The sequence below is a fragment of the Grammomys surdaster genome, unplaced genomic scaffold, assembly GCF_004785775.1.
Source record: "Grammomys surdaster isolate TR1022 unplaced genomic scaffold, NIH_TR_1.0 125216, whole genome shotgun sequence".
Classification (NCBI taxonomy): Eukaryota; Metazoa; Chordata; class Mammalia; order Rodentia; family Muridae; genus Grammomys; species Grammomys surdaster.
Genome location: NW_021620106.1, coordinates 269,553 through 278,086, shown reverse-complemented (window position 1 = coordinate 278,086; position 8,534 = coordinate 269,553).

Here is an 8,534-nt window from a genome sequence, read left to right as displayed (position 1 = left end):
ATATTGGGGAGAGGGGTCGTGGAGACAGCCTTGAGCCATGCAAACTGTATGGCGGAATGGAACCCAATCTAAAAGAGCCAAGGGATTCATTCTGTCAGCGGTGAGGGGGCAGGGACACTGCTCCACACCACCACCCTCTGCTGCCTGAGGAGTTCTTGATTTTTAGTAGGGTTCATTTAACAGCCAAGTTAACACGTAAGAAGGCTGCGGCTCTGGAAGGGACTATACAATGACAAGCATTTGTCTCTGGAGACACTTGTAAAACAGGAATTTTAAAGTTGTATGTGTGTATTGCTAAGTTTTAGACAAATAATGGAGTCATTCGTGGTGGGTGGCCCCTCCTATAATCCCAACACCCTGGAGGCTGAGGGAAGAGACTAGGTCATTTCAAGGCTGGACTGGGCAAGTAACAATACGTTGTCTCAAATTTTAAAAATGAGAAAACGGAGAAAGTAGTGAATGGTCTTTTGTAGACTTCTAGGAGACCAATGATTGTGGCTTTGGGTGAAAGGAGGCTTTTTTTTTTTAAAGTGGGTAGATAATTCACTTTGAGCAACATCTGAGAACTATTTTGAAAACAAAAGTATCCTAAATTGGGGTGGGTACATGTTAGGAATGAGGTCAAAGTTGATTTCCAAGTTTCTGCCTGGTGTAGGTGGATGGCTGTCAGGCTGTTAACTGACAGGAGGAAACTGAGAGGATCATTTAGAAGGGAGAGCAAAACTTTAGGTCTAGTTTGAGTGAAGATGAGGACAGGTGCATTTAAGAGGCAGTGTAGAGCCCAAGAATGAAGAATCTGGATTAAAAAGACAGGTTTCCCTAACCCAGGCAGGGCCTCTTTGCACAGAACTAACAAAACATCTCCATACTCAGTAAAAGGTTTACCTTCTTGCCAAATGGAGACAGCAAAAACAAAACATTTTATTATTATTACTAAGAGTATGTTAGCGGTGATGTCGCACGCCTTTAATCCCAGCACTTGGGAGACAGAGGCAGGCAGATTTCTGAGTTCGAGAGTTTCGAGGCCAGCCTGGTCTACAAAGTGAGTTCCAGGACAGCCAGAGATACACAGAGAAACCCTGTCTCGAAAAACCAAAAAAAAAAAAAAAATGTTAGGGACTGGAGTGATTGGTTAGTCATTAAGAACATTGGCTGCTGCTCTTCCAGAGGACCTGGGTTTGATTTTCAGCATCTACATGTCAGTTCTCAGCAGTCTATAACTGGTACCAGATCTGAAGCCACCTTCTTGGCTCCAGGGCCCACATATGTGGTGCACAGTCATACATATGTGTCAAGCAAAACACCTATACACACACACAAGAGTTTAAAAAACGAAATGAAAGGAGTACGTTAGGCTGTGGAGATGACTCAGAAGGTTAAGGTGCTGCCACAGAAATGTGGGAACCTGAGAGCAGTCCTGGGAATCCACCTAAAGACTGAAGACTGGCTCCACAAAGGTGTTGAACTCTTCATGTGCACCATGGCCTGTGTGCACCCCCAATCTGTTATGCACGTACACAATAAAGCTAATTTTTGAAAGTCAGAAGCTGGCCAGTGCAGCTATTCTCTGTGTCTCTGCTTCCTGGATGCTGTGAGGTGAATTCTGCCACCAAGGCCCTCCCTACTATAATTTGTTGAAGCCCTTGAAGATATGGGGCAAAATAAATCTTCCTTTTAACTTTCAGGTATTGTCACAGCAATTAGATTTGAGAACAAAAGGAGTTGTTTGTGGGAAGAGTTTCATTATGAATTATAACGGTCTGGAGATGGATGATGGGGGAGGGAATATAGAATATCAAGTGTGTCTAATAGCATATAGCCTTCAAATGGTTAAAATTGTAAAGTTTACATTAGATGTGCTTTACTACAGGAATGGGGTGGGGGGGGATGCAAGATTTTTCACTAAGCTACCCAGAAGTGGGTAGCACACTCTTATAATCCCAGCTTGTGAGAAGTGAACGTGTCAGACTGAAGGGCAAGCCCTGTCTAGACCACATAGTAAGTTCCAGGCCAGCTTGGGCTACATTAGAACCTGCCTCTAAATAAACACTGCAGATACTGAAAAGGTATTTTTTAAGTTAGTTAAATACTATAACAAGAATACAAATAGTTAAAATTACAGGTCAGCTAACTTGCTAACCCAAGACTGTTACAGGGGATACAGAACAGGGAAACAAAGGTCAATTGAATCTGTTCCCGTGGTGTCTGACTTAGCCTCCTCTGGAGAAACTCCCACCAGAGGTCCCAAAGACTTATAAATTAGATTCAGCCAGATGGTCTGTCGACTCAGATAAACATTCACACTGGGTCCCAAGGCCACAGAGACCAGAGACTATTCTCGTGAGATTTGTCAAACCTCTGCCTGAGATCTGCTTACACATACTACAGACATTTATAACAACCAATTGTGTGTGATTACCCACAACCCTCTCCCTCTCCCCAGCCTTTGTCTATGAAAACCCTAAGCTGTTAGATCTCAGGGTCGATGACCCCTGCTTCCTGCGTGAGGCACATTGACCCAAAGCTTCGATAAATAAAGACCTGACTCATGTCATTACAGCAAGAAATCTCTAGAGTGTCTTTAAGGGTCGCGTCCTTCCTGGGTCACCCCCTAGAGGGGTCTTTCAATACTTTTTTCTGCAAAACTCGGGAACAACAGTTGAGTCCTAGCCAAGAGGAAGCCTGGTGAGTTCAGTATTGTTGAGCAAAGAGAAGCAACAGTTTAGATACCAAAAATGAGGCCAGGAAGGGATCAATGTGGGCTGGAACAGGGAGGGGCCGGGGGTGTAGCAGGAAGTCTTAATTCTCGTAAGACAGACCATCTAAGGAAGGGCCATTCCAGTGGGTGGCACTGGAGGAAACGCTCTAGGATTCAGAGCAGCCAAGTAGCTGTCTCTGTATCTTAAGCATCCTATTCCTATTGGCTGCCCTCCCCTGAGCCTCACTACTTATTTGGCAGTGCCAGAGCTTGAGCCCAGCGTGTTATATGTGCTAGGCAAGCACTGAGGTACATCTCTAGCCCTCTCTCCTCTGTAGGATGGTTATCCCTGGCCCCAAATGGTAGTTCTCAGACTAAAGTAGTACAAACACAGGTGTGAGTTCTGGGGTATATACACAGTTGTTATAACAGAGTACCATAGGCTGGATGAGCCAGACGGCAGGAATTTAAGGCTGGGAATGAGGCCCAACTGTAGCATACTTTCCTAGCAAACGTGAAGCCATGAGTTCAACGCTCAGTTACAGTAATTGGCATGAAAGTATCCATCATAGATGTCAAATGCTGACACTGGGGATGGGATGGGATGGGATGGGATGGGATGGGATGGGATGGGATGGGGAAGGTGAAAGGACAGAAGGGATTCCCCCCCGCCCCCACATACACCAACAGTGTGCAGAGGATGTCCTGTCTCACCCTCCCCTCCCACTTACCGGGTTCCCCAGCAAAGCAGGAAGTTATAGGTAACATAAGCAGTGGTACAACGGAAGAGTTGGCCCCAACACCAGGGGGCAGCAAACACCACCTTAAGCCAGGTCAGCTTGTCCTTTCATGACCTTCCCTTCCAGTAAGCTACGTGGACCCTTAAAGACACTGAAAGCCTTCCTCCTGTTACCAATGTGGAAACGTAGGTCTGGGTTTTGGGAGTTGACCACCCAAACTCCCCCCAGCAAGTCAATCTAAGTCCAGGCTAGAGGTAGGTCATTTATTCAGCTGATTTTACTTGACCCCTCTCAGGGTCCCACAAAATGTTTTACATGCTGTTGAACAAAACAGGTAAACATCTCTGCCCTCAAGAAAGACAGCATTTTAAAAAACGGGCCCAAGATATGGCACAAGGCAGACATTCAGTATTTGGAAGACTGTGGTTGTAGGGCAGTGGTGACGCACGCCTTTAATCCCAGCACTTGGGAGGCAGAGGCAGGTGGATTTCTGAGTTCGAGGCCAGCCTTGTCTACAGAGTGAGTTCCAGGACAGCCAGGACTACACAGAGAAACCCTGTCTTGAAAAACCAAAAAAAAAAAAAAAAAAAGACTGAAGTTAGAGCAGCTTGGGCTACTTAGGAGAGACCTGTCTCAAAAGAAGCAACAGAGGAAGGAGAGAAAGAAAATGAAAAAATTAGGAGAAGAGGAAGAGAAAGAGGTGGAGGAAAAGGGTGAGAAATACACACACACACACACACAGGGGGCGGGGGAGAATATACAATGTGTATGTACATGGACAATCAAAATTGTGTAAAAGATGTCCCGTCTCATCAGTAACCAGAGAAATGCAAACCAGGCTCCACCGAGATGCCATTTTCAGACTGCTGACTATAATCCAGTTAATAATTCACTCGGTCTCTATCAGGAACGAGTTACTTTCATAGTACAGCTAAATTAAACTTTTTTGTTTGTTTGTTTGTTTTCAAGACGAGGTCTCTGTGTAGCCCTGGCTGTTCTGGAGCTAGCTCTGTAGACCAAACTGGCCTCAAACTCACAGAGATCCACCTGCCTCTGTCTCTCGAGAGCTGGAATAAAAAGGTATGTGCCACTACCACACGGATCAAATTGGCACTCTTGATTCCTTGGCCCAGAATTCCCTTCCTACTTGTCTGTGAGCTCTGGAAAGAATCCAAACCACCCCAAATAGGAAACTTTGAGCTTTCTCCCTTTTGTCTCCCTTGGCTCAAAATCCTGAATCACTTCTTTATGGGGCAGGAAAACAGGCACAGAAGAGGAAAGTGTTCTCCCAAAACATCCTATGACTGTGAGAGCAGGGCCACAGAAGGGGAAAGGGGGAGGGCGGTATGGGTGAGGATGAAGTTATACTAGTGTCCTGACTCTCCTAGTCTCAGACTTGGCAAAGCAGAGGCCGGAGAAGGAGCTGGGTTTAGAAAGCTAGGGCAGGAACCGGGGCAGGGGCCGGGGCAGGAGCACTCACCTTGCATTGCTTCCCTTCCAGCCATCATCCAGGTCCTTGAAGCTTGGGAGAATGACTTTTTCCTTACACCTAAAGAGAGGGTGGACTTGCCCCAGCAGGGAGCAAAGAAGCTGTTCCTCTTTCTTCCAGACAGTCCTGGGCCTTCAAAAAAACCGAAACAATGTTGGGCACTTTTCCCTGGAAAAAGATTCCAACACAGGAGATTTTCAAGTACCTTTGAGGCCTATCCAGGAGAACCAGAACATGGTCCTGGCATTTAGCCAGCAGATGGCGCGAAGGCCATAGTATTGCTGGATCTTACTACAGGCTTCCAATCCTGTACAAAAGGGCCCATCAGATTCCAAAATATGTTTGGTGGGGCTTCCTTTTTATTTTATTTTTCTTTTCTTTTAAGCTTATATTTTGAATTACGTTTTGTCTGTATGTGTGTGAGGGGTGGGGTTTGCATGTATGACAGCCTGGGTGTGGAGGTCAGAGGACAACTTGAGGAAGGTGGTTCTCTCCTTCCACCGAATGGGTCCCAGGAACAGAACTCGAGCAGCAGACTCGGCAAGCAAGCATCTTTTTTGTTTTTCATTTTGAGACAGAGTCTCACCTAGCCTAGGCCAGTCTCAACTTGGTACGTAGCAAAGGCTGTCCTTTAACTCTGATTCTCTTTCCTGCCTCTACTTCCTGGAGCAGAGATTGCAGGGACTACCTTGCTTAGCTTATCAGTGGACTTCCTAGGGCATCATTTGTTTGTTTGTTTGTTTGTTTTTATTGTTTTTTTGAGACAGGGTTTCTCTGTGTAAGCCTGGCTGTCCTGGAACTCACTTTGTAGACCAGGCTGGCCTCGAACTCAGAAATCCACTTGCCTCTGCCTCCCAAGTGCTGGGATTAAAGGTGTGCGCCACCACCGCCTGGCTTGTTTGTTTATTTAATGGGAAGAGGGGTGTGCATGCCATGGTTCATGTGTGGAGGTCAGGGGACAACTTGCCAGACTCAGTTCTTTCCTTCCACTGTGTGGGTCCTGGGGATCAAACCTGGGTTGTCAGGTATGGTAGGAAGGGTCCTTACCACTTAATCATTCCACCAACCCAAAACCCATTTTTTTTTAAAGGACTGTTTCATTTGGGGACAAGGGATACTTTTGTACTTATACCTCCACACGGAAGAAAACAACAGGGGGTTTATCCCTCTCATGCCTAGAACACAGTTGCAAAGTGAAGCCACTGATAGACAGGACCTCAGGTTCCAGAGCCTTCAAGAGTGTTTCTATGTCTCCACACACACCCCTCTGTCTGGTGCCAGGCAGCAAACAGTAGCTCAGTTAAACATACTGGACTTTGCAGGGAGTGCCTGCAGGTTGGATAGTACACTGCTGGGTGTGCCAAAACTACTGGGTCAGGGGTGAGGTTCAGAACATGAGGAAAGGGGAAAAGGCCTGTCAGGTGTGTCTTCATTCGAGCACTGTGGCCAGAGCCACTTTCTTCACCCAATTCACCTTGCTCAGACCACTTGAGCAAGGCTTCCGGAATGTGTGTCTACCTTCTGACCACACATTACAGAAATGGGAAGGGGAGGGCTGAGGAGGAAAGGGCTTTCCCAAGGGCCCCCCAGGAGTTGAGTCGGGTCTTTCTTCACAGTTCAGCAGCCCCTATGAAGTCTTTTGACTAGACCTGATACTATATGTTACATGGGAATAGATGGGCATACAGAATTTGGGATGGAAGCACCTACCTGAACCTGATCTTTTGGAGTTCGTAGGTGGACAGATTTCTTCTGGAGGTGGGGGTGCTCTTCCTGCAAATGCCCATGACTACTGAGCCTCCCTCAGCCCTATAGCCATACAGGCCCCAGAGAACCCGGGTCCTCTGCAAGAGCAGCAGAACTATCACTGAGCCTCCCTTCATTCTTACAGGCCTTATTCCCTTTGTCAGTTTTGAGGACCATATGTGTCTCAGGCTTGTGGAGAGCCATGGCTTAGAAATCTGCAGACACCACTGAGTCTAAAGCCTTGACTTTTTTTCTTCAGTGCTGGGGACTGTAACCCGGCACCCACACATGCCAGGTGAGTGTGACCCAGCACCCACACATTCCAGGTGAGTGCCTCACCAATGAGCTGCATCTCTGACCCCTAGAGCCTTGATTTTACCGAATCCTTTACCTTCTAATGGCCATCTTATACTTTTTAATTAAAAATTTAAAAAGATTTATTTTATGTGTATGCCTGAGTGTATATAGATGCCCTTGGAAGCCAGAAGAGGGTGTCAGATGCCTTGTGACCTTCCAGGTGGATTCTAGGGATTGAACCTGGGTTCTCAGCAAGAGCAGCAAATGCTCCTGACCACTTAGCTATCTTGAAGCCTCTTTATTAAATTTTATATACAATATATTTTGCTTATATCTCCCCTGCTCTCAAATCATCCCAGGTCCTCCACACCTCTCTGCCCACTGAACTTTATGGTCTTTCACTCTTTAAAAACAAAACCAAACAAAAAACCAGAGTCTCTTGTTAGACCTGTAGCTATGGAAGTCCTTGAACTACCGATCCCCCTGCCTCCACCTCCTAAGTATTGGGATTACAGGTATCTGCCACCACTCTAAACCTGAAATATAAAACACTTAGTATTAAAACAATTATGGACAAGTCACATAACTGTATTTTAAAATGTGCAAGCTGAGTGCCCAGCTTTGACATACCATCTACTCAGGAGGCAGAAGCAGGAAAATCACCTGAGCCTAGAAATTAAAGCCCTGCCTGGACCACACAGCAAGACTCTATATCTTAAGGAAGAAGGAAAATAAGATAGTAAGGAAGGGAGGGAGGGAGGGAGGGAGGGAGGGAGGGAGGAAAGGAGGTGGGAGGGCAGGCAATTGTTTACAGATCTGTACTAACCCTACTTTCCCCTGTTTTGCAGGGAGCAGGGGTTAAGACAGGGTTTCTCTGTGTAGCCCTGGCTGTCCTGAAACTCACTCTGTTGACCAGGCTGGCCTTGAACTCAGAAATCCACCAAGTGCTGGGATTAAAGGCGTGCGTCACCACTGCCCGGCTCCTTAGTGTCTTTAAAAAACAAAACCACTATTATTTTGCTTTATATGTATGAGTGTTTTGCCTACATGTGTGTCTGCATCGTGTGTATTCCTGGTCCTGAGGAAGTCAGAAGAGAGCACTGGCTCTCCGAAACTGGAGTCACAAGCAGAACCCAAGCCTTCTGCAAGAGCCAGGATCTTAACCACCGAGCCACTTCTCCAGCTCCTACCTGCTCACTATTTTAAATCCTAACTCAAAAAGTCTAACTTTCTCTTTTCCATCTCTTCTTTGGACATCAGCCCAAATCTTAAGCATGTTTACCCTGACCCCCTGGCCTTCTCAGTGTTTCCTCCGAAGGTTCCTCCCCTCCCCAGTCCACACATACTTTCTACCTGGCCTTCTCAGTGTTTCCTCCGAAGGTTCCTCCCCTCCCCAGTCCACACATACTTTCTACAGAGGCTTGCAGACCCTAACTCAAAAGGAATGGCTTTCTGTTTTCCTCTTAGCCTTCCTTCTCCTGGCAGTTACTGTGATTTACAACTTGCCTGCCTTCTCCCTCTCTCTCTCTCTCTCTCTCTCTCTCTCTCTCTCTCTCTCTCTCTC